The sequence below is a fragment of the Elephas maximus genome, chromosome 4 (assembly GCF_024166365.1).
Source record: "Elephas maximus indicus isolate mEleMax1 chromosome 4, mEleMax1 primary haplotype, whole genome shotgun sequence".
Classification (NCBI taxonomy): Eukaryota; Metazoa; Chordata; class Mammalia; order Proboscidea; family Elephantidae; genus Elephas; species Elephas maximus.
This window is the reverse complement of record NC_064822.1, coordinates 159,710,285-159,735,638: the sequence shown is the minus strand read 5'-3', so window position 1 is coordinate 159,735,638 and position 25,354 is coordinate 159,710,285. Positions and strand designations below refer to the sequence as shown.

The 25,354-nt window shown below is 38.7% G+C and overlaps 1 protein-coding gene across 4 annotated transcripts in view; it reads left to right on the top strand.

Moving 5' to 3' along the window:
- Positions 1–25,354, top strand: part of CEP83 (centrosomal protein 83) — a 159,352-nt gene that overhangs the window by 7,599 nt on the left and 126,399 nt on the right. Inside the window, exon 2 of one of the 4 annotated variants that reach the window (XM_049884078.1) lies at positions 11,496–11,559. The exons of 2 other annotated variants lie outside the window; for them this stretch is intronic. The gene's annotated coding sequence lies outside the window, so the exon portion shown is untranslated. Of the gene's footprint in view, positions 1–11,495; positions 11,575–25,354 lie in introns of all 4 variants that reach the window. One more of the 4 variants, XM_049884079.1, reaches the window with a different exon arrangement.

The following is a 25,354-nucleotide window of genomic DNA, read 5'->3' as shown; positions in this document are numbered from 1 at the left end:
AAGTAGAAATCCTTTACAACTTCAGTATTTTCTCCATTTATCATGATGTTGCTTATTGGTCCAGTTGTGAGCATTTTTGTTTTCATGTTAAGGTATAATCCATACTGAAGGCTGTGGTCTTTGATCTTCATCAGTAAGTGCTTCAAGTCCTCTTCACTTTCAGCAAGCAAGGTTGTGTCATCTGCATATTGCAGGTTGTTAATGCATCTTCCTCCAATCCTAATGCCGTGTTGTTCTTCATATAGCCCAGTTTCTCGGATTATTTGCTCAGCATACAGATTGAATAAGTATGGTGAAAGGATACAGATCTGACACACACCTTTCCTGACTTTAAACCATGCGATATCCCCTTGTTCTGTTTGAACTACTGCCTTTTGGTCTAAGTACAGGTTCCTCATGAGCACAATTACATGTTCTTGGATTCCCATTCATCCCAATGTTATCCATAATTTCTTATGCTCCACAAAGTTAAATGCCTTTGCATAGTCAATCAAACGCAGATAAAAATCTTTCTGGTGTTCTTTGCTTTCAGCCAGTATCCATCTGATATCAGCAATGGTATCCTTTTGTTCTACATCCTTTTCTGAACCTAGCTTGAATTTCTGGCAGTTCTCTGTCGATGTACTGCTGCAACTGCTTTCGAATGATCTTCAGCAAAATTTTACTTTTGTGGGATATAAATGATTTGTTCGATAATTTCCTAAATTTGTTGGGTCACCTTTCTTCGGAATGGGTACAAATATGGATCTCTTCCAATCGGTTGGCCAGGTAGCTGTCTTCACATTTCTTGGCGTAGACAAGTGTGCACCTCCAGTGCTGCATCCGTTTGTTGAATTGGTATTTTTTCAATTCCTGGAGCCTTGTTTTTTTATTATCAGTGCAGCTTGGACTTCTTCCTTCAGTACCATCCAAGTGGAACTGAAGAGATGTTGTTTGAGCAGAGACCTAAAAGAAGTAAGGGAGTGAGCCACTCGGATATCCTGCTTATTCTATATATCTTTGCTTGACTGTTCAATAGGTTTCATGAACAGACACTATTCCTCTCTGTACTAAATCTCTGAAAGTATTTTCAGCATTTCAGTAAGTGTCACTGACATGCTTCTCTGTTGCTCTGGCTACAGACCTTCAAGTTGTCTTTCCTTTTCTTATACCCCAGTTCTAAGTCACCATCAGTTAGTCCTGTTGTCCATACTGCCATAGCATATTCTGAATTCTCTTAACCACTGCCATCGCTCCTATCTTTAAGTAATTGCTCTCTTGTACTACTGCAGCAGCCTCCTAATCGGTCTCCCTGCTCCCTCACTCCCTGTAATCCCCCAGAGCCAGAGTTACCTTTCTGAACTGTAGAACTGAGGAATGTCACTTGTCTGCTTTCATTGGCTTTCCAAAGAAGACAAAATGAAATTCAAACTTCTTACCATGTCTTCAAGACTCTGCATGTTATGTTTATATTTAACCTCATTGCCTCCATTCTCACCTTTATTCACTATGCTTCACCCATATTGGCCCCCCCTTAAGGATACAGGGTAAAAATATTTTATTTATTTTTTAGACTGGGGTTGCTGTTATTAGTTGCCGTGGAGTCGATCCCGACTCATGACGACCCCATGTGTGCAGAGTAGAACTGCGCCATAGGATTTTCAAGGTTGTAAACTTTCAGAAGTAGATCACCAGTCCAGCCTTCCAAGGCACCTCTGGGTGGGTTTGAACTGCCAGTCTTTCAGCTAGTAGTCTTCCACTTAACCATTTGCAGCACCCCAAGGACTCCCCTCATTCCCCCTCCACACACACACACGCACACACACGCACTCCTTAGGGGAATAGTCAAGAGATGGCAATTAATGTCATGGAAATGGAAATGATCCCATAAGAGGAAGATGTAGAAGAGAATCAGTGGACAGAGCCCAAAGGAGGACTAGAATTGAAAGAATGTATTAGTTAAAATGAAATCTTGGAGGAAACTGTGGAGAACTCAGCAAGCTCAAAGAGACAGAAGGAAAACAGAGTGGGTTGCCCTGGGAAGGGAGTGCTTCAAGGAGGGATGAAGAGGTCAGCAATATCAAATGCTGTGGAGAGGTCAAGTAAGGTAAGGGTTGAGAAATGTCCAGTGGACTTCATAACAAGGAGGTTGCTGTTGACTTTGGCAAGAGCAATTTGAGTTAGGAATGAGTTAGAAAGCAGGTTACCTTGGATTGAGGAGTAAATGGAAGGTGAAAAAAAAATGAGATAGAAGATGTTGCCCTGAAGGGAAACAATGAGAGAAGGCATTAATTCAACAAACCTTTAAGTGCCTCCTCTGTGATAGGCGCTTAATAAATTTTTAAGTACTAGGGCTAGTCCTAATAAACCCTGGACTTTGAAGGATTTGTGATCCAACAGAGGGAGACAGACATGAAAAAGCACCACGAAGCACTACAAAGCTCTGTCAGAAGGTACGAGTTGGGTGCAGTGAAAGTGCAAAGCAGGGATTATGATGGGGAGGTATGTAGCTGATGCCATTTGGGAAGGCTATAGAAGAGGTGAACTTTGAGTTTAGTTTTGGGAATGAGTAGCTGTTGACCCATAGTTCAGCAGGGTCATTCTCTGAAGGATGAGCAATGGAAGCAGAGGGATAGAGTTGTGCGTTGTGTGGGGGATAGCATAAAATTGGGCATGGCTGGAGTGAAAGTATGAGGGAAGGCTTAGATCCCAGGTCATTCTTGGTCTTGTCTACCTACTAAAGAATTGGGATTTGGGCTTGTAAAAATTGTAAAATCAGAATTCTCTTTAATCAACTGTTTTGACATCAGTAGTCATTTGGAGAAGAATTTGGTTGTAATATCAGTATCAGGACTATGCAAACACCTATGATGATTAAGTTTAAAATTGTGATGGGTTGAAGTGCTACTTTTGCGCATCTGCAGCAATTCTGTGTTTAAATTCAGTCATTTGCAGGGAGCTTTTAATTTTCTGTATTTTCATTATTTATTGATCAAACATTTTGGCACCGTGGAAACGCTGGTGGCATAGTGGTTAAGTGATACGGCTGCCAACCAAAGGGTGGGCAGTTTGAATCCACCAGGCACTCCTTGGAAACTCTATGGGGCAGTTCTACTCTGTCCTATAGAGTCTCTATGAGTCAGAATCGACTCAACGGCACTGGGTTTGGTTTGGTTTGGTTTTTTATATTTGAAGTATGCTAAGCATATACAGAAAAGATATTGGCATACAGTGAATGCTCAATAAATTTGTTAAAGAATAAATATTGCCTTTATGGAGTTGATAAAAGGCATAATTGAATAAGTGCATGTGTGATAGCTAGCATATATGGAACCTTTAAGTGTCCCAGACGTGTTACACATGTTATCTCAATATGCTAAAGAAGAAGAGTGGAGGAAGTGATTAATTATAATTGAGTGTATTAGTGAATGTTTCTCAAAAGAATAGTAATTGGATTAGGCTTACAAGAGGAGCAGGGTTTTGGTTATCTGAGTGAGATGGTATCCCAGGATAAAAGAACAATATGAACAAAGATGCAGAGCTGTTAAAGTGAATCCTGCTAAAACTTGAAATATTTGGACATAACTAACCTACAGATCTTAGTCACAAAGCTTAGTTTGTACTTATTTATTAGCGTTTCCATTTTGGCAATGGCTTGAGAGTTTCCCTTAATACAGTAAATGAACTTTCTTTTAAGCTTCGCTTTCCTTAGTATGGTCTGTAGAGAAAAAATAGTGTAGTTGTGAGCATACGAATTCTTATGTCAGACTTGTATATTTGAATACTGGTTCTGCAGTTTACTGACTGTGACCTTGGGAGAGTTATTCAACCTATGGGCTTCAGCTTCCTCATCAGTAAAATGAAGATAATAACAGATATCTGGCATTATTGTTATTGTAATCATCATTCCCATTAACTGTAGATTTTTTTTCTTCAAACTACTGGATTATCCTTATACTCAAATAGGACCCATTTGACTCTGAAAAATGTCAGGACATCTTAGTTGACAGGTTTTTCTTCATTGTAGTGTCTGGCCTCATTTTTTTTTTTTTTTATAAGAAGCCACCTGTTAGTCATATTGTTGTTGCCCTGTATATGTTGTTGTTGTTAGGTGCCATCGAGTCAGTTCCGACTCATAGCCACACTGTGTACAACAGAACAAAATACTGCCTGGTCCTGCTCCATCTCACAGTCGCTGTTGTGCTTGACCCCATTGTTGCAGCCACTGTGTCTTTCCATCTTGTTGAGGGCCTTACTCTTTTTGACTGACCCTCTACTTTACCAAGCATGATGCCCTTTTCCAGGGACTGATCCATTTTGATAACATGTCCAAAATATGTGAGATGTAGTCTTGCCATCTTTGTGTCTAAGGAGCGTCCTGGCTGTACTTCTTCCAAGACAGATTTGTTTATTCTTCTGGCTGTCCATGATGTGTTTGATATTCTTCACTAACACCATAATTCCAAGGGATGAATTCTTCTTTGGTCTTCCTTATTCATTGTCCAGCTTTTGCATGCATAGGAGGTGATTGAAATTACCACAGCTTAGGTCAGGCACACCTTAGTCCTTAAAGTGACATCTATGCTTTTAAACACTTTAAGGAGGTCTTTTGCAGCAGGTTTGCCAAGTGCAATGCATTCTTTGATATCTCGACTGCTGCTTCTGTGGGTGTTGATTGTGGATCCAAGTAAAATGAAATTCTTGGCAATTTCAGTCTTTTCTGTGTTTATCATGATGTTGCTTATTGGTCAAGTTGTGAGAATTTTTTCTTTATATTGAGGTATAATCCGTACTGAAGGCTATATAGCCTTTGATCTTCATCAGTAAGTGCTTTAAGTACTCATCGCTTTCACCAAGCAAGGTTATTATTTGCTTAACAGTGTCTTTTGAAGGGCCGAAGTTCTTAATTTTGATGAGGTCCAATTTGTCACTTTTTTCTTTTATGTATTGTGCTTTTGGTGTCTATTTAAGAAATCTTTACCTAGTCGAAGATCACAGTGATTTTCTTCTAGTAGTTTTATAGTTTACACTTAGGACTGTGATTCATTTTGAGTCAATTTTTGTGTATGGTACAAGGTATAACTTGAAGCTCACTTCTTTGCATATGGATAGCCAGTTGTCCAGGACAATTTATTGGAAAGATATCCATTCTTCGCTGCCTTGACTTCCCATTTTGGTGAAAACTGAATTGACCATATATGTGTGAGTCTATTTCTGAACTCTGTCTTGTTTGATTGATCTATATGTCTGTGTTGACACTAATGCCACACAGTTTTGATTTCTGTAGCATTTTAATAAGTCATGAAGTCAAGTAGTGCAAGTCCTCTGACTTTGTTCTTCTTTCTCAAAGTTGTTTTGGCTATTAAAAAAAAAAAGAACCTAACCTGTTGCCATCGAGTCAATTCCGACCTACAGTGACCCTGTAGGACAGAGTAGAACGGCCCCATAGGGTTTCTGAGGAGTGGCTGGTGGATTTGAGCTGTTGACCTTTTGGTTAGCAGCCAGATGTTTAACCACTGAGCTAGCAGAACTGTAGATCCTTTCTTTTAACCAAATGAATTTTAGAATCACCTTGTTAATTTCTGTAGAAAAGGCTGCTGGGATTTTGAATGACATGACAATGAATTTGTGACACATTAACATCTTAGCAATATTGAGTTTTCTGATTCATGACTAGTTGGTATATATCTTTATCATAACACGCATTTCTTTCCTTTTATTGTGCTTTAAGTGAAAGTTTACGAACCAAGCCTGTCTCATACAAAAACTTACATACACCTTGCTATGTACTCCTAGCTACTCTCCCCGTAATGAGACAGCACACTCCTTCCTTCCACTCTCTATTTTTGGGTCTATTGAGCCAGCTTCTGACCCCCTCTGCCCTCTCATCTCCCCTCCAGACAATAGCTGCTCACATAGTCTCATGTGTCTACTTGATCCAAGAAGCTCACTCTTCACCAGTATCATTTTCTATCCCATGGTCCAGTCCAATCCCTGTCTGAAGAGTTGGCTTTGGGAATGGCTCCTGTCTTGGGCTAACAGGAGGTCTGGGGAGCCTGACCTCCAAGGTCCTTCTAGTCTCAGTCAGACGGTTAAGTCTGGTCTTTTTATGAGAGTTTGAGGTCTACATCCCACTGCTCTCCTGCTCCCTCAGGGGTTCTCTGTTGTGTTCCCTGTCAGGGCAGTCATCGATTTTAGTCAGGCACTATCTAGTTCTTCTGGTCTCAGGCTGATGTAGTCTCTGGTTTATGTGGCCCTTTCTGTCTCTTGGGCTCATAATTACCTTGTGTCTTTAACGTTCTTCATTCTCCTTTGATCCAGGTGGGTTGAGTCCAATTGATGCATCTTAGATGGCCACTTGCTAGTGTTTAAGACCCCAGACCCACTCCCCAAAGTGGGATGCAGAATGTTTTTTAATAGATTTTATTATCCCAATTGACCTAGATGTCCCTTGAAGCCATGGTCCCTAACCAACCCCCCTGCCACACACACACACACACACACACACACACACACACACACTGGCGTTCAAAGCTTTCAGTTCATTCCGGAACTTCTTTGCTTTTGGCTTAGTCCAGTTGTGCTGACCTCTCTTGTATTGTGTGTTGTCTTTCCCTTCACCTAGAATAGTTCTTGTCTACTGTCTAATTAGTGAGTAGCCTTCTCCCTCCTTCCCCACCCTTGTAATCATCAAAGAATATTTTCTTCTGTGTTCAAACTGTTTCTTATAACGGTGGTCTCTTACAACATTTGTTCTTTTCCAACTGACAGATTTCACTCAGCATAATGCCTTCCAGATTCCTCCACGTTATGTTTCACGATTCATTTTTCTCAATCTTTTCGTAGTATTGTGTGAATATACCATAATTTATTTATCCATTCATCCGTTGATGGGCATCATGGTTGCTTCCATTTTTTTGCTATTGTAAACAGTGCTGCAGTGATCGTGAGTGTATATATCAGTTCGTGTGAAGGCTCTTATTTTTCTAGGATATATTCCAAGGAGTGGGATTGCTTCATCGAATGGTTGTTCTATTTCTAGCATTTTAAGGAAGTGCCAAATCGATTTTCCAAGTGGTTGTACAATTTTATATTCCTACCAGCAGTGTATAAGTGTTCTAGTCTCCCTGCAGCCTCTCCAACATTTACTCTTTTGTTTTTGGATTAATGCCAGCCTTGTTGGAGTGAGATGGTGTCTCATTGTAGTTTTGATTTGCATTTCTCTGATGGCCAGTGATCGAGAGCTTTTCCTCATGTATCTGTTAGCTGCCTGAATGTCTTCTTTGGTGAAGTGCATGTTCATATCCTTTGCCCATTTTTTTAGTGGGTTATTTGTCTTTTTGTTATTGAGTTTTTGCAGTATCTTATAGATTTTAGTGATGAGACGCTGATTGGATTTATCGTAGCCAAAAAATTTTTTTCCCAGTCTGTAGATAATCTTTTTACTCTTTTGGAGAAGTCTTTGGATGAGCATAAGTGTGTGATTTTTAGGAGCTCCCTTGTATCTAATTTCTCTTCTGGTGTTTGTGCATTGTTAGTTATGTTTTGTATACTGCTTATGCTGTGTATTAGGGCTCCTAGCATTGTCCCTATTTTTCTCTTCCATGATCTTTGTCATTTTAGATTTTATATTTAGGCTTTGATCCATTTCGAGTTAGTTTTTGTATGTGGTATGAGGTATGTGTCTTGTTTCATTTTTTTGGCTGATGGATCCAATTATGCCAGTACCATTTGTTAAAGAAACTGTCTTTTCCCCATTTAACAGACTTTGGGCCTTTGTCAAATATCAGCTGCTCATATGTGGATAGATTTATGTCTGGATTCTCAATTCTGTTCCACTGCTGTATGTATGTGTTGTGGTACCAGTACCAGGCTGTTTTGACTACTATATGACATACATTTTAATAGCCTCTTTTTCCATTATAAAAAGCATTTTGATGTAAGCAGCATGAGGGCAGGGACCTAATTCTGTTTCCCGCTGTTACCTGGCACTTAACAGGTACTCAGTAAATATTTATTGATTGATAAATGAAGAAGATCCCTGAACATAAATACTTGGGTACCTCTCTGATTAGTTTCTTAGGATTCTTTCCTACATGTGGGATCCTAGGTCAAAGGATATGTTCGTTTATAAGGTTTTTGATTTACCAGAGTGTCCCCCCAAATTTTTTATTTTTGAGGCAGAAATTTTTTGGTGACTAGCTATCATAAAGTATGCATAATTGGTTAGCAAACAATGCTCTTGGTGATATCCTTCCCCAAGCTTTCCGTCAAACTACATTGTAAGCTTATGGGAAAGTAGGATTCACATCAGTAAATTTCTGGATTACCTCCTTGTTTTTAACCAGGTTTACTAAAATTGACAGCTATGGAGATGACCAAAAAAGTAGAGAATTGTAGTTTTTCCTTTGAAGAATTCATAGTTGTTATTTGAAAGATAGTTGGCATAGTTGTAAAGCAGCTAGAGAGGAAAAGTACAGATGTGATAGATACCCTAAGGCAAGCACAAAGAGGGTAAAGACCTATGGAGCAGAAGGACAAAAGCGATTCTTGACCTTGACTTTTAGAGTGACTACAAACTGTGAAAATAGTTCCAAGATTCTTCAGACTGCTGGAATTTTAGTTTGACTCTGATCTTGATCTGTGATTAATTGAAAGGATTTAAGAAAGTATTTTAGTTTGGCATAACTGTATGAGCAAAGTTCTGAAGGCAAGAAGAAGTATGTGAGGGACTGTAAAGTGAACTTAATTGGCTCTAGCAAAGGAGCCATGTGGGGCAGCAAAATAAAATGTTTGCATTTTATGTAGGGAGCTGGTTAATGCAGGGCTTTGGTTTTGTGGCTGAGACATTTAGATTTTATCCAGGAAACCATAGGAAGGGCTGTAATAGTAATTATAATGGTGAAAACTGTGTGAGAAAGATTGCCCTGGTGGATATTTGTAGGCTTTGTAAGAATAAGGAAAAACTAAAATCTAGAACACTGACCAGGTAGCTTCTGTTAAAATAAACTAAGTATAAAATATTTGAGATTTTACACCAAAGGGTAATGACTCTGGAAATGAAGAATGGTTAAGACCAACAGAACAAGAAAGAATCAGCAAGATTAATAATTTGTAATTTGTGGATTGTGGGGAGTGAGTTGTGCCTAAGAAATAAGGAAAGGATAATGATAACAATAGGTCTTCCCCCCCTCCCCCCCCAAGAAGGCAGGTAGAAAATTTGAAGTAAATGAGTTCTTCTTATGTTGAGTTGCTATTGTAGATGAGATGTGTGTGGAGTGGGAAGTTCTGAGTTAGTAGAGAGGTTAGGAAGGAGGATGTAAATTTGACTGTCATTCAGACTAGAAGTAATAATTGAAGCTGTGAGAGTGGTAACTTGACTTTTAGAGGCAGAACGACAGACTAGAGATTTCCCATGGGGAGTGACAGAAAGGGAGCAAATAAGAGAGTGAGAAGAGGCAGAGAGAGGAGATGGTCATGGTGTTGTAGATGCTGAGGAAGAAGGTTTCTGAGAGATTCATAAGGGGAATTGTGTGCAAGCTGCAGCATCAACTTTTCTTTGTGTTTCCTACTGTTTAGCATTGGCTAGTAAACATAGTAACCTCTTGATGAAAGATAATTATAAGTTATTATCTTAATTATTAATCAAGAGTAAAAGTTTTAATATGGTTAGTATCTATTGCTTTTTTTTTTAATAATTTTTATTGTGCTTTAAGTGAAATTTTACAAATCAAGTCAGTCTGTCACATATAAGCTTATATACACCTTACTCCATACTTTCACTTACTCTCCCCCTAATAAGTCAGCCCGCTCCCTCCTTCCAGTCTCTCCTTTCGTGACAATTTTGCCAGTTTCTAACCCTCTCTACCCTCCTATCTCCCCTCCAGGCAGGAGATGCCAACACAGTCTCAAGTGTCCACCTGATACAAGTAGCTCACTCTTTGTCAGCATCTCTCTCCAGCCCATTGTCCAGTCCCTTCCATGTCTGATGAGTTATCTTCAGGAATGGTTCTTGTCCTGGGCCAACAGAAGGTTTGGGGACCACGACCGCCGGGATTCCTCTAGTCTCAGTCAGACCATTAAGTCTGGTCTTTTTGTGAGAATTTGGGGTCTGCATCCCACTGATCTCCTGCTCCCTCAGGGGTTCTCTGTTGTGTTCCCTGTCAGGGCAGTCATCGGTTGTGGCCAGGCACCATCTAGTTCTTCTGGTCTCAGGACGATGTAAGTCTTTGGTTCATGTGGCACTTTCTGTCTCTTGGGCTCATAGTTATCGTGACCTTGGTGTTCTTCATTCTCCTTTGATCCAGGTGGGTTGAGACCAATTGATGCATCTTAGATGGCCACTTGTTAGCATTTAAGACCCCAGATGCCACATTTCAAAGTGGGATGCAGAATGTTTTCATAATAGAATTATTTTGCCAATTGACTTAGTATCTATTGCTTTTAAGTGCTAAGAAAGGAGTAATGACAAAACAAAAACAAAAAACCCCAAAACCAGACCCATAGCCAGAAAGTCAATTCCAACTTACAGTGACCCTTTAGTACAGAGTAGAACTGCCCCGTTTGGTTTCCAAGGAGTGGCTAGTGGATTTGAACTGCTGACCTTTTGGTTAACCATCGAGTTCTTAACCACTGTGCCTTTATTTTGATAGTTTATAAACCACATGTCATTGTTTTCATGTACAGAGATTGCTAGTGTTATAGTAAGTTTTGCTCCACATTACAAAAGTAGTTTGTTTTTGCATCGTTTAAAAGTCTTACAGTAATAATTTTAGTTCAAACAAAGGGAATAGTATAATACCTTACATTTATAGTTTGTAAGGTGCTTTTCCATATATAATGACATTTTTAAAAAGTTTGTTTTTTTCCCCTTGATTTTCCAAGTGCATTGTTGTACATGTTCATTTCACCTCCACAGTGTGGTTTTGGTCTTTCCTATTTTTTTTTTCTTTAAATTGTACTTCAGGTGAAGGTTTACTGAACAAACTAGCTTCTCGTTTAAGTTAGTGTACATATTGTTTTATGACATTGGTTAACAACCCCATGACATGTCAACACTCTCCCTTTGTTTTCTATTTTCTAAAGTAGTTTTCTTATATCTATGCTTTTCTCTTTATGCTGTAAAGGTATTTTCCGAGATAATTTATATAATTTAAAAAGTCTTACCACAAGGTGTCATTGTAACCTATAAAAAGAATTTCCATGTAAAAATGTGCAACGTCAATTGTAGAATTTTTACATTTTCTTGTGTTTTTGTTTTAAAGTATATTTTTTCTGTTTCATATTTTCCACTTGTCTCTTAAGGTGTATTATGTATCTCTTGTATGAAAGGGAAAAACAAAGTAACTCATGTTCTTGAGTTCTTACATTTTTGCAAGACATATGCTTTCCACCCACAAATTTCTTTAGAGTGTGTTGCTATAGAGATGATTGTTTGAAGGAAAGAATGAGGAGGAGTAGCAGCAGGTGGACATTTAAGGAACAAAATACTTACTCTGTGTCTTTGTTCCTGACAGATCCAGCTTTAGAGTTTACCCTTCTGCTTCTGAAATCCCTGTGGAAGAAAGGTGGATATTCAAGGTGTTTATTGTGATGGTATTTGCAATTTATTAAGATGTTCTTGCAAAGGTCCTATGCTTGATTCTTGGTTCTTATGGAGGATTAGTGTTTGAAGTAATTGTAATCTTTGAAATACCCTTTCTTTCACTTTAAATTGATTCAATTTTACCTTTTGAAAAAAAATTTTTTGTTGTTTTTTACTGTCCTGGTTTCCTGGTTGCTCTTTTAAGTAAAAAAAAAAATATGTTTTATGGGGAGTGAGTGGGGAGGGATCAAGATAAAACTATAAACTCTGTTGCTTCTGTTTCATTTTCAAGACTGTTTCCACTTGACTACGTCTGCCGCTGCCTTTAGTTCAGGGGTTCATGATCGCTTGTCTGGACTTCTGATCTCTTTTTCTCTTTCTTTCTCCCTACCCTGCCCCAAATCTATTCTCCACACCTCGGATAAACTAGTTATTTTTTCTGAAGTGCCAATCTAATCCCACCCTATACTGTCTCCCCACCTACCCTTAAGCCTTTTATTGGCTCCCCCAGGCACAGGATAAGCTCCATTCTGCTGCACATGGCCTTCAAGGCCTTCTAGGTTTGGCCCTGAGCTGCCTTTCAGGGCTGATCTGCACTGCCTGCACCAACTCCTCACCCCACCCCCTGCCCCCTCAGTAGAAGAATCATGTTTTTCTCTTCTATCTTCATGCCTTTGCACTCGACGTTTTTTTCCCCCATCTTCTTAATTTTAGCTCATGGTTACCTTCTTTGTGAATTCTTCTCTGGCAGCATTTCTAGAATTAGGCCTCTCACCTCAGAGCAGCTATATTACCTAGAAATACATTACATGTCTTATCGTTTAAAAACTTCCTGAGTTTATTTACCATTTTTCAGGAGGTAATATATGTACATGGTAAAAAAAAAAAAAGTACAAAAGCATTTAATAAATAGTAAATTTTCTCTCATCCTTGTTCAGTCAGCAATTGTTAGGAAACATGTACGTTTCACTGACCACTGTGAAGTCCTTGCGGGCAAGGATTTTCTTTTATTTATTTCTGTATTTTACCCAACAAAATATCTGGCATATAATGAGCACTTAGAAAATGTTCATAGTACTCGGTATATGGGCAGGCTCTTCCTTGTACATTAGACATCTGCTTAATTTGATGTTAGGTGTATTTCTTTATATCCCTAAAAATCCTTTTAGTATAAGTAGACTACTTAGTAAATATGGTATAGTAGCTACTCAATAACTACTGACAGTTTAATCACTCGAAAAAGGTAAAAGACTTTAAAATTAACCTGTATGTCTTGAGGCTGACTTTTATTTATCTCCCTTTTCTTGCTCTGGAAAATTTTACAGCTTTTTTCTGATAAGATTCTCAAAGATGAACAAGAGAATGCGTGTGTCAGTTACAGTAAAAAATATGATTTAAACTCTTAACTTTCTTTTTTTTCTTTTATGTAACTTTTCAGACCAAGGTGTAAATCTTATGGAAATGAAATTAAATCAGGATGTGTTTAAAAAAGTAGCTTCCAGGATGTGTTGTTGGGACAGTATACGCTCTTTATTGTGTGTTAGAAATCACATGACAGCCTTTTCTATTTCTGGAGAAAGGTAGGACTGTGAACAGAGAATAATCCAGAACTCACACAAAGGTACTAAGTGCTTATAATCTTTTGGAAAGTCCCCATGTTATGTGTAATAGAGTCTACACTAAGAAGTATTAAAATAAATTTGAAGTGTGGTTTGGGCAAGAGTCATCTTTGTCTTTCAGATCTCAGCGTTTCAGAGACATTTGTAATGTATTTCTAAGCATTTGAGGTTGACTGGTTACTATATCCTATTTTCTAGAATTCTTTTGTGTGAATTAATTCGTACGGAGGCAGACAGTGCAATTATAAGAAGAGAATAACATTTTAATTCAGAGTGCTTGCTGGTTGATTGCTAACCACTCTAATATATATCTTCTTCTCTTCTTCTTTTGTTGCCCTCCCCTGCTTCTTTCTAAATCACAATTATGGGGCCTGGCACCTTACCAGGGCTTTGAAGGGTCTGCTCCCAGCTGCACTTCAGGTTTTGGCAGGGTGTCAAGTTGTGACTTTTTTTTTTGTATACAAGACACCCTGGGATGGCCATCCAAAGGCCATATGGGTAACTAGTGTAGGATTCTCTCTGGATTTTAAAGAAATTTATTTCTAATGTTTTGTTTATAAGTGAAGTAATACATGATGCTCATTCTCCCCCAGACTTTTAATGTTGTTTTTAAGAAATAACAGTTACTTTGGGGGCATTTAGTATTTAAAGCATTGTTTTGAAATGTTCGAAGACGTAGCACGTGCTTTTTAATGGAATGTGTTTTGGAAGCTTTCTATCAGCATGAGTGGCTGTGCTTTCAGAACATTTTGAATTACCATACTTTTGAGCAGACATTGTACCACTGCTTAAGAAATACAGCTCCTGTACAGAAGAAAATGCCATAGGTAGGTTCCAGTAGAGCTGGGACTGTCCAAAAGAAGTGATAGGAAGAAATGTGAGTATGGTTATGTGATGGTAATAGAAGATGAAGAATTTGAGCCTTTATAAAATCGCCTTTCACAAAGGCCAAACCCGTTGCGGCCGAGTCAATTCCAACTCATAGCAACCCTACAGGACAGAGTAGAACTGCCCCATAGGGTTCCCAAGGGTGTAACCTTTATGGAAGCAGACTGCCACATCTTTCTTCTGCGGAGCGGCTAACGGGCTCAAACTGCTGACCTTTTGGTTAGCAGCTGAGCACTTAACCACTGTGCCACCAGGGCTCCCTCTCACAAAGACTCGCCCATATAATAAGTGTTCATGGATTAACAGGCTGATTCAAGATAATCCGTTTTACTTTTCTTAATACAGCTTTAATTATGTACTTAACTTTTTAAAAATTTGTTATGAGTTTCTTTATTTCGTAAACTACACTATAAAAATTATTGTTTATATTTTATACACACACACACACACACCAAGTGCCTAAGACAAGTTTAGGCATTCTTTGAGGAAATTGATAACTATGTTGTCTGATTGAAATCAGTGAGACCTGACCCTAGTAGGAATTTAAAATTGTAGTAGAAACTTGGAATTCGGGTAAAATCCATTATGAATAGATTGAAGAGAAAGCTTGTATATTAGTTACCTGTGGCTGCTGTAACCAATTGCCACAAACTTGGTGACTTAAAACAACAGAAAACTATTATCTTACAGTTCTGGAGGCCAGAAGTCCAAAATCAGAGAGTTGGCAAGGCCACGCTTTCTTTTAAGGCTCTAGGGGGGAGTCCTTTCCTTGCCTCTTCCAGCTTCCGGTGGCTCCCGGCATTCCTTGGCTTGTGGCCGCTGCATCACTCCAGCCTCTGCATATGCGGTCACATTGCCACCTCCTCTTCTGCCTCAAATCTCCTTCTGCCTCTGTCTTATAAGAAGACACGTGATTGCATTTAGGGCACACCCAGATAAGCAAGAATAAGCATCTCCTCTTCACATCTTTTCCTGTATAAGATAATATTCACTCTTTTGCCATGTAAATCAGTATTCACAGGTTCCAGGGATTAGGATGTTACATATCTTTTTGGGGGCCAGCATTCAGCTCAATACAGCCTGGGAGCCTCAGTTTCTCATTATGGAAGAGAAGGTGAATCAAGGCTAAAGTAGCATTAGAATGGTGATCGTATTATTTGTTTACTTGATATTTTTGAGCTCCTAATATATGATGAGGAGCCCTGGTGGTACAGTGGTTGAGGGTTACAGTGAGCTATAGCAGCTTACTATAAGGTGGGCAGTTCAAATCCACCAGCAGCTCCTTGGAAACCCCATGGGGCATTTCTACTCTGTCCTATAGGATCACCATGAGTTTGAATCGACTTGATGGCAAAGGGTTTGGTTTTGGTTTTAGTATGTGACCAAGGAACCCTGGTGGGGCGCAGTGGTTAATTGCCTGGCTGCTAACTGAAAGATGGTGATTTGAACCCATCAGCCGCTCTGTGGGAGAAAGATGTGGCAGTCTGCTTCGTAAAGATTACACTCTTGGAAATCTATGGGGCAGTTCTACTCTGTCCTATAGGGCCACTATGTGTCAGAATTGACTCGGGGCAATGGGTTTGTTTTTTTGTTTTTTAATATGTGACGGTAGTTGTTTTAGATGCAGGGGATACAAAGATGAGTAAGACATGGTTCTTGCCTTGGAGGAAGTTACATTTTAAGCGTAACATAAAATGCTAGAAGACAGAATATTAGCTATGTATATTTGGAGGATTATGAAGTACTTTGTGGAGGAAATAATGCATTCCTGAGCAGGGTTTTGAAGGCGGAATAGCAGTTCAGTAGGTGGCGCAGTGGTTAAGAATTTGGCTGCTAACCAAAAGGTTGGCAGTTTAAATCCACCTGGCGCTCGTTGGAAACCCTGTAGGGCAGTTCTGCTCTGTCCTATGGGATTGCTATGAGTTGGAATCGACTTGATGGCAACGGGTTTAGTTTTGGGTTTAGATTATTGTGCAGAGGGATGGGAAGGACTTCTGTGCAAGGAAATTAGTATTCGCAAAAATATGGTGGTAGGAAACAGCAATGTGTGTTCAAGAAGCTACTGGTAGTTTACTGAGGTAATTTTAAAATGTTTTAATTTCTAATATACAAATAGATATTTCCCAGTTTAGCAATTACAAAGTAAGACATCATTTGCTGTGATAGTTCTTTAAGGAAATATCTTTTCATAGATTAAGGAGATCTATGAAAGGCCAATAAAAAGTGCTTAACCTTGTTAGTTATCAGGAAAATGCAAACTAAAACCACCATGTAATACCACTTTACACTCACTGTTGTTAAGGGCCATCAGCTTCCTAATCGTGGTCACCCCATGCACAATAGAACTAAGTGCTGTCCAGTCCTGCGCTGTCCCCGTGATCGGTTGCGGATCATACTGTTGTGATCCACAGGGCTTTGATTGGCTGGCTTTTGGAAGTAAATCACCAGGCCTTTCTTCTTATACCCGCTAGAGTGGCTAAAATGAAAAAGACTGAAAAACCAAATGTTAGCAAAAATGTATAATGAACAGAACTCTTGTATGTTGTTGGTTAGAATGGAAAATGGTAAAACTACTTTGGTAAAAGTTTGGACAGTTTGTTATAAAGTTAAACATATATCCATTCTATGACCTAGCACTTTTACTGTCAAAGTGTATCCCCCAAATGAAAACATGTCCCCATTAAAATGTCCCCGGAAAGTTTTGTACAAGAATGCTCATAGCAGCTTTATTCATTATAACCCAAACTAGGAACAATTCAAATATACATCACCAGGAGAATGAAACAACATGTACTGTGTTCAAATGGTAGAACACTAAAACCAAAAACCAAAACAAAACCCGAACCCACTGCTGTTGAGTCAATTCTGACTCATACCAACCCTATAGGACAGAGTAGAACTGCCCCATAGGGTTTCCAAGGCTGTAAGTTGTTATAGAAGCAAATTGCCACATCCTTCTCCCAAGAAGGGGCTGGTGGATTCGAGCTGCTGACCTACTGGTTAGCAGCCAAGCACCTTAACCACTGCATCACCAGGACTCCCAGTAGAATACTACTCAGTATTAAAAGAGAATAAAGTATTGGTACACATAAAAATATGATTGAATCTACAGACATGCTAGATAAAACAAAGCAATATACAAGAGTGCATACTGTATGATTGCATTTTAATAATGGTCTAGATCAGGTAAAAACTATGGTGAAAACAGTGTCTGTAGTGGGTGGGTAAATTGGCTGGGAGGGGTGTGAAGAAACCTGGGATGTTGGAAAGTTCTATGTCTCTATAAGGTTGAGGCTTCCTTTGTGAACTCATTGAATTGCATACTTTAAACCTGCGTTTTGTTGTATGCAAATTTTACCTAAGAAACAGAAGAACTGTAAACAAGCAAAAGAGAATTGGCAGAAGAAATGGTTCTTTTTCTGGATGTTATTTTATATCCATGTGGTGTTTGATACTCTGATAGTCTCTCAACCATGAGAATTAAGCCAGCATTGTGTTTAAGCAGAACAGTGGAAAAGACCAGGGTCCTTGATGATGCTGGACCCAATTTTTGAATTATTCTCCCTTCTGAATCCTTTTTTGTTTTATCTTTTACATTGTGAATTACAATATACTATGGAAAAGTATACAAAAACTGTACAACTGAGTGATTTATTACAATTCAAACCTCTGTGTAACCACAACAAAGATCAAGAAGTAGAACATTGATTGCTAGTCTTTCTAGTGCTCCCTCCCTTCCTCAGGCAACACTTTCCTGACTTTTATGTTACTCACTTCCTTTCTTTCTGGTTTTGCATCCTTAGCATACCTAAGCATGTATTCCCTAAATTCTATAGTTTTTTTTTTATCTTTTTTTAAACTTTATATCCTTAGTATGTATTCTTTTGTGCCTAGCTTTTTTATACAGTATTTAAATGATAGTCATAGTGTTTACTCCTAGTTTATTTTCAATGGTATGTCTTTTTCCATTGTACCACAATTTGTTTCTTCAGTTGTTGACAAACTTTTGGTTTGTTTCTAGGTTTCAGTTATTAGGAATAATGCTGCTATGAATGGTCTCTTACAAATCTCTTGGTGCACTTACACTGACGTTTCGGTTGGGTATATGCTTAGGAGTGGAACTGCCAAATTACAGTATTTGTATTTCTTGAGCTTCAGTAGATAGATAGTGCTAATTTTATCCAAAGTGAATAATGTCAAGTGGTTCAGGATGATGGAGTAGTCAGACACTTCATAATGTCCCTCTCACAACAAAGACCTGAGAAAACAAGTGAATTAGGTATAGATGACAACTTTGGAACCCTGAGCATCAAAGACAAGGCTGAAGAATTGGACTGAGCGCCAAGTGGAAGGAGAGATAGTCTGAAAAGAGCAGACATAGAGAAGTACAGATCGCCGATGCCCTGCTAGCCAACCTGCACAGCACAGCCATATTGGGACAAAGCAAGCAGCGTTCCCAGCTGAAACCCCCATCACCTGGTGCAGCTAAGCATGAGCAACTCTACACTCATGTCCAGAGCCAGGCAGGATGCTTCCTGCCCTGTGAAAGTTAAGTGCACACACCCCACTCACTGAGCCCACCCCAGCCCCCTAGCTGGAGGCCCATGGGCCAGTGGGCTACTCCCCTCGTCTGCCATCCCCCTATATGATTGTATTCTGGTGACATGCTCTACCACCCTGCTCCCTAAGCTGGGAGCCCACGGACTGGAGGCGTCCACCTCTTTGTTTAGCCACTCGTGCCAGGGTCCCGTGGACCTGCAGTGCCGTCTACTCCCTCCCGCTACCCACTCCAGGAATCTGAGATCTAACAGTGCCTCCTACTTCCCCCGGCCACCCACGCCAGGGGTCTGAGGGCTGGCGGTACCTCCCACTCCATCCGGCCGCCCACACCGAGGGCCTGAGGGCCAGCAGTGCCTCCTAACCCCTACAGCCACACATGCCAAGACTGTTGGTGCCTCCTATTCCATACAGCTACCTGTGCCAGGGGCCCCAGGACTGGCTGCATAACCTTCTCCAAGAATTACGTGTACAACAAAATTGTCTCTCAGGTATAATGGTGAAATTAGGTATTTCCAGATAAACAGAAATTAAGGGAATTTGTAAAAAACAAGACTAAAGTTATAAGAGATATTAAAGGGAGTCCTTTGGATAGATAACCAACAACATGAGAGAGACAACAACCTGAGATTAGAACACAGGACAGCATCAGCCAGGTACAAACCCAGATAAAGAATTCTCAAAAATAAAGCTAAAAAAATGAAATCAGGGAACCAGAGACGTTAATCTGTAAATGGTAACAATGTCAAAACAAAGAGGCGATAAATAATGAGCTATAGAACTTTCATATGGAGAGGAAGTTAAGGCGATATCAAGAAATAAAAGATTCATTTAAACTTAGGAAGATAAAGATAAATTTCAAGGTAACCACAAAGAAAGTTAACAAACCTACTCATCAAAATAAAAGAAGAAAAACATAACTCAGTAAACACAAAATCTACAACAATGAAAGAAATGAAAAGAAAATCCACAAACAGAACTTAGCACAGAAAATTAAGCAGAAAAAGAAACCATCAAAACCACAGAAAAAAGTGCAAAAAAATGATAGCAGTAAACTCATATCTATTGATAATCACACTGAATGTAAATGGCTTAAATACATCAATAAAGAGTGGCAGAATGGACTAAAAAGCATGATCCATCTAGATGCTGTCTATAGGAGACACACCTTAGAAACAAAGACCTACACATACTAAAACTCAAAGGATGGAAAAAATATGTATGAAGCAAACAACCAAAAAACAACTTTGGTTTGTTTCTAGATTTCAGTTATTAGGAATAATACTGCTATGAATGGTCTCGTACAAATCTCTTGGTGCACTTACACTGACATTTCAGTTGGGTATATGCTTAGGAGTGGAACTGCCAAATTACGGTATTTGTATTTCTTAAGCTTCAGTAAGATAGTGCTTAATTTATTTCTGATAAATTATTTCGTAATTAATTTCTAATAAAACAGACTTTAGGCAAGATCCAACATAAAAGATAAGGAAGGACTTTATATAATGATTAAAGGGTGAATCTACTAAGAAGACATAACTATAATAAAAATAAACCAAATAAAAAAATGAAAATCATAATAAATATATATGCACTCAATCATGGGGCTCAAAAATACATAAAGCAAACTCTAACAGCATTGAAAAAGAAATAGTTCCACAGTAATAGTAGAAGACTTCAAGACACCACTGTCAGTGAAGGGCAGAACACAGAAACTCAGCCAAGATTAAAATCTAAATGGCAAGGTCAACCAGCTTGACTCATAGACATATACAGAACACTTCACCCAACAACAACAAAATACACATTCTTTTCCAATGCATGTGGAACATCTTCCATAATAAACTACATTTTAGGCCACAAAGCAAGCCTTAACAAAATTTTTTAAATAACACAAAGCGTTTTTTCTGATCACAACACCGTGAAAGTAGACATCAATAACAGGAATAACAAGGGAAAAAAAAAATCAAATACATGGAAATTGAATAACACCTTGCTTAAAAACCACTGGGTAATAGGAGAAATCAAATTTGTAGTAAAAAATTTCCCAGAATCAAAGAGAATGAAAACACTTCTTACCAGTACCTTTAAGACACAGCAAAAGCAGTACTTAAGAGGTCAATTTATAGCAATAAAGGCACACTGAAAAAAGAAGAAAGGGCTCAAATCAGAACATTAACCTTACAACTTGAACAAATAAAAAGAGAGCAGCAAAAGAAGCCCATAGTCACTAGTAGGAAGGAAATAATAAAGGTTAAAGCAGAAATGGAGAACAGAAAAAAAATAGAATCAACAAAACCAAAAGTTGGTTCTTTGAAAGGATCAACAAAATTGACAAACCACTGGCCAAATTGACAAAAGCAGGGGAGGGAGCGAATAACGTAAATAAGAAATGAGGTGGGTAACTTTACAACAGAACCAACTGAAATAAAAAGGATCATACCAGAATATTATGAAATATTGTACTTCAACAAATTTGAAAACCTACAGAAAGTGGAAAAATTTCTACAAACATACTACCTACCTAAACTAACAAATTGAGGTAGAAAAACTGAACAGGCCCATAGCAAAAGAAGAAATTGAAAAGGTAATAAAAAAAACTCCCAACAAAAAAAGCCTTTGCCTGGATGATTTCTACCAGATATTCAATGAAAATCTCACATCCATACTACTCAAACTATTTTAGAATGTAGAAAAAGAAGGAATACTCCTGAATTCATTCTATGAAGCCCACATACCCTGATACCAAAACCAGGCAAAGATACCACAATAAAAGAAAATCACAAATGTCCCTCACGAATACAGATGCAAAAATTCTCAACAAAATTCTAGCCAGTAGAATTCAATAGCATATCAAAAAGAAACAAAAAAAGACATCATGACCAAGTGGGATTCATATCAGGTATGCAAGGATGGTTCAGTATCAGAAAATCAACTCAATCCAGCACATAAATAAAAGAATCACATGAGCAATGCTGAAAGGCATTTGATAAAGTCCAACATCCATTCCTAATAAAAACTCTCGGCAAAATAGGAACAGAAGGGAAATTTCTCAACATAATAAAGGGCATTTATACAAAACCAGCAGCCAGTCTTATTTTCAGTGGAGAGAGACTGAAAGCATTCCCCTTGAGAATGGGAAGCAGAGAAGGATGCCCTTTATTACCAGTCTTATTCAGCATTGTGCTGGAAGTCTTTGGTAGAGCAGTAGCAGTAAGACCAGAAAAAGAAATAAAGCACATCCAGATTGGCAACGAAAAAGTAAAACTACCCCTATTCATAGATAATATGATCTTATACATAGAAAACACCAAAGGTTCCACAAGAAAGCTACTGGAACTAATAGAAGAATTTGACAAAGTAGGAAGATACAAGATCAACATACAAAAATCAGTTGAATACCTCTACATCAACGAAGATAACTTCAAAAAGGAAATCAGGCAAACAATACCATTTATGGTAACCCCCCAAAAGATAAAATACTTAGGAATAAATCTGACCAGGAACATTAAAGATCTGTACAAAGAAAACTACAAAACACTACTGCAAGAAACCGAGAGACCTACATAAATGGAAAAACATACCATGCTCATGAATAAGAAGACTCAACCTTGTGAAAATGTTGATACTTCCCAAAGCAATCTACAGTTATAATGCAGTCCCAATCCAGATCCCAACAGCATTCTTTAATGAGTTGGAAAAACTAACCACCAACTTTATATGTAAGGGAAGTAAGTCCCAGAGAAGTAGAGCATTATTGAAGAACAAAGTAGGAGGCCTTACCCTACCCGATCTCAGAACCTATTATACAGCCACCGTAGTCAAAACAGCCTGCTACTGCTATAACAACAGACACATAGACCAATGGAATAGAATTGAGAACCCAGACATAAATCCATTCACCTATGGACAAGTGATCTTTGACAAAGGGCCAAAATCCATTAAATGAGGAAAAGACAGTCTCTTTAACAAATGGTGCTGGCAAAACTGTATGTCCATTTGTGAAAAAAATGAAACAGGACCCATATCTCACACCATACACAAAAATAAGCCCAAAACGGATCAAAGACCTACATATAAAACTTAAAAGTATAAAAATCGTGAAACAAAGAGACACAGTGCCAGAGGCCCTAAAATATGACATAAGTAGAATTCCAAACATAGCTAAGAATGCACAAACAGCAGAAGATGAACTAGATACATGGGATCTCCTAAAAATTAAATACTTATGCTTTTTCAAAAGACTTTTCCAAAAGAGTAAAAAGAGAACCTACAGACTGGGAAAAAGTGACATAGCCAACAAGGGCCTAATTTTTTAAATTTATAGAAAACTTGAACACCTCAACAACCAAAAGGCAATCCAATTAAAAAATGGGCAAAGGATATGACTAGACACTGCACCAAGAAGACACTTAGACAGCTAACAAACACATGAAATACTCTTGATCATTAGCCATTAGAGAGATGCAGATTAAAATAACAGTGAGATACCATCTCACCCGTATATTGATGGCAATAACAACAAAAAAAAATACGTATATATAAAACGACAAATGCTGGTGAGATTGTGGGGAGACTGGAACTCTTATTCACTACTGGTGGGAATGTAAAATGGTAGAACCACTATGGAAAATGGTATGGTGCCCCACCCCTAAGTATATACCCTAAAGAAATAAGAGCCGTGACACGACTAGACATACGCACACCCACGTTCATCGCAGCATTATTCACAGTAGGAAAAAGATGGAAACAACCTAAGTGCCCATAACAGATGAATGGATTAGCAAACTGTGGTACATGCACAGAATGCAATACTATGCAATGATAAAGAATAATGATGAAACATCTCACAGCATGGATGAATTTGGAGGACATTGTGGTGAGTGAAATAAGTCAATCACAAAAAGACAAATATCCTGTTAGACCACTGTTATACAAAAACAAAAGGTTTACACACAGAAAAAAAAAAAAACTTTGATGGTTACCAGGGATAGGAAGGGGAGAGAGGGAAAATTACTAACCAGATAAAAGACAGGTGTAAATATTGGTGAAGGGAATGGCAACACACAACATGAGGGAAGTCAGCAAAACATGACCAAGGTATGAGAGGACACAGAGAAATGCAAGAACAAAGGGCAGCAACAATAATTACTAAAATATAGACAAGCCTGTAACAGTAGCATTAAACCAAAAAAACCAAACCTGTTGCCGTCGAGTCTATTCCGACTCATGTCGACCCCATAGGACAGAGTAGAACTGCCCCATAGAGTTTCCAAGGAGTGCCTGGTGGTTTTGAACTGCCAACCCTTTGGTTAGCAGCCATAGCACTTAACCACTATGCCACCAGAGCTTCCAACAGCAGCGTTAACAAACACGAGTTTACAAATGGATACGTAGGTAGATAGATATGCTAAGCAATGTGGGATGATGTAAGGGAACACACCCTCCTGCAGATATAGGTTTGGTAATAGATATTTCTACATATGTAACTAGATGCTGCTTATATATTAATATAGACAGTAGAGCAGAGAAGGGCCACAGTCAGGGCAGCTTCTTAGACATAACCAAATGCCTTGCGGGACGAAGCTCCTGGCTCGAAGGTGAAGGACCGTAGACTCGGGGGATATCTACATTGATTGGCATACGTAGTTCATAAAGACAGAATTCTGCATCTTACTTTGGTGAGTAGTGGGCGGCCATCTAAGATACCACTATTGGTCTCTTCCCGTTCAGAGCAAAGCAGAGTGAAGAAAATGAAAGACTCAAGGAAGCAGTCCAGAGGACTTATGGACCACATGAGCCACAGTCTGTTGAGACCAGAGGAACTACATGGTGCCCAGCTACCTCTACTGATTTCTCTACCTTTTGCTCCCATCCATTAATAAGCAAACATATGGAAAATAATTAACCACTTGAGTAACCCAAAACTTTCATATTAAAAGAACAGGTAGCTTGTTTTTGAATGTGAAATTGGCAAAAATATAAAACCACGATAATACCCGGTGCTGGTAATTGATGTGTAAAACTGATAGGCAATTTGGCGATACTTACAGAGAACCATGAAAACATCCAGTATACCCTTTGACCCACTGTTTGTTCTATTGGAAGTAGAAGCACAATTAAGTGTTCTGGAATTCCCATTTTTTGCAGTGTTATCCATAATTTGTTAATGATCCACACAGCTGAATGCCTTTGCATAGCCAATAAAACACAGGTAAACGTCCTTCTGGTATCCTCTGCTTTCAGCCAAGGTCCATCTGACATCAGCAATGATCTCCCCAGTTCCATGTCCTCTTCTGAATCTGGCTTGAATTTCTGGCGGTTCCCTGTGGATGTACTGCTACAACCGCTTTTGAATGATCTTCAGTAAAATTTTACTCGTCTTTTTTTTTTTTTTTATGAGGAGTACCCAACCCAGTGCCGTCGAGACAATTCCGACTCATAGCGACCCTATAGGACAGAGTAGAACTTCCCTATAGGACAGAGTAGAACTGTGAGGAGTAGGTGTGCTTTATTTACTTAGGTCTTTTTTAGTTTCTCTCAATAATTACCTATAGTTTTTCATATGATGTTTGGTATATCTTTTTGGCTGGGTATTTGATATTTTTCAATGCAGTTGTTATGAATGTCTTTGAAAAATATATTCTTCTGTTGTTGGCATAGGGAACGAAATTAATTTTTATATATTGATCTATCTAGCAACCTTACTAACTTGCTTCTTCTATTT